The 1,639-nt window shown below is 63.5% G+C and overlaps 1 protein-coding gene across 1 annotated transcript in view; it reads right to left on the bottom strand.

Annotated features, from left to right (window-relative positions):
- EMIHUDRAFT_455063 (hypothetical protein) overlaps positions 1-881 on the bottom strand; it is a gene marked incomplete at its 3' end in the record, with an annotated part of 2,880 nt that extends 1,999 nt beyond the window's left edge. The window contains exon 1 of the mRNA XM_005788900.1: positions 649-881. The remainder of the gene's footprint in view (positions 1-648) is intronic.
- Between the last annotated feature and the right edge of the window lie 758 nt (positions 882-1,639).

Genomic DNA, 1,639 nt, shown 5'->3' with positions numbered 1-1,639 from the left:
CCCGCCGATAGCATACAGCTTGCCGTCGAGCACCGCCATGCCGGGATCGTGACGCCCCGTCCCCATCGGCGCCACCGCCTCCCACGCATTCGTAGACGCGTTGTACCGCTCGACCGAGGTGAGGCGACCATCGACGACGCCCCCGCCAGCAGCGTACAGCTTGCCGTCGAGCACCGCCGCGCCGGGGGTGTGCCGCGCCGCCGCCATCGGCGCCACCGCCTCCCACGCATCCAACGCCGGGTCGTACCGCTCCACCGAACTAAGGTCTACTTCGTTGTGGCCTCCCACAGCGTACAGCGTGCCGTCGAGCACCGCGACGGCGTGGTCATACCGCGCCTCTTCCATCGGCGCCACCGCCTCCCACGATTTCGTAGCCAGGTCGTACCGCTCCACCGAGCTGAGGACGCCGTCAGCCTCACTATGGCCGCCTGCCGCGTAGAGCTTGCCATCGAGCACCGCCATGCGGACATCTGTTCGTGCCGTCGGCATCGGCGCCACAGCTTCCTCCTCCCACGCGTTCGTTGACGGGTCGTACCGCTCCACCGAGCGACAAACTCGTCGCCGTTGTCGAGGCCGCCGAACACGACCAGGCGCGGCCTCTCGCGCCTCGCCAGCGTCTCCTTCCAGCCGCGGCGCCACGCGCGGCACGTCCCCTTGACGGCGTGCGCCTTGGTCGGCAGCTGGGCGAGGATGTGCGGGGCGAGGTCCGGCGAGAGGAGGACCTCGGAGAGGATCCACTCGGGCTGCTCCACGAGCCGTGCGGCGTGCTCCTCCGCCACGCGCAGCGCGGCGTCGCTCGCGCCCGCCTGCGCCTCGATGATGGCGCACAGCTCCGCTCGCGAGAGGCCCGAGACGCGCGCGCCGATGCGGTGGGAGGCCATCGGGTCAAGGGCAGCGAGGCAACGCACGCGCCGGCTGCAGCAGGTAGAAGCGAGCGAATTCTTTTGAGAGAGAGTTGTTTTGTTTAAATTCTTTTGCAGCGGAGCGACGTCTTTTCTTTTTATTCTTGCGGACGCGTTTTCTTTTTATTTTGGCATCTCTTTTTGTCTGAGAAAACCCAGAGGATTCGCTCGCAAGGGTGTGCGGGACGGCTCTCGCGGTGGCCGCGGCCCGGTCGGTGGCAGGCAAGGTGTCCCGTTGACGCGCGATCGATGACAGCGGTCCCACCGATCAGACGAACTGCCGATGGCCGATGTCCCCGATCGCCGATGCACTGCGTGGCGGAGGTTTTATTTTTGCCAACCGTTTTAAAACGAACAGTTTTCTTCCTCACACTCACACACCCCAGCAGACAGCCATAGTCTGAGGGTTAGGTTTCTGGAGCCTCGGGTGCTTTTACGCTTTTGATCGGGTCAGGGGAGAGTGCGACTTTTACCACTTTGGTCGTCTCGGAGCGCCCAACTTTTAGCATGTTTCAAAAATTTCTTCGGCGCTGCGCGCCGCGGGTGCAGCAAGTACTAGCTATCCCTATCGTCCCGCAACGGCAAAGTAGTTCCCGCACACTATGGCTAAAAAAATGCTGCCGCTCGCCCCTCGAAAGCGCCCGCCGGTGTGTCTGTGTGTCCAAACATGTAGCGCTACAAGTTTGTGACACATAAGGACGCATCCTCCCACAACACTTCACCCGCTGGCTTGGTTG

Source organism: Emiliania huxleyi (genome assembly GCF_000372725.1).
Source record: "Emiliania huxleyi CCMP1516 chromosome Unknown EMIHUscaffold_131, whole genome shotgun sequence".
Taxonomy (NCBI): Eukaryota; Haptophyta; order Isochrysidales; family Noelaerhabdaceae; genus Emiliania; species Emiliania huxleyi.
This window is presented reverse-complemented; position numbering and strand designations above follow the sequence as displayed.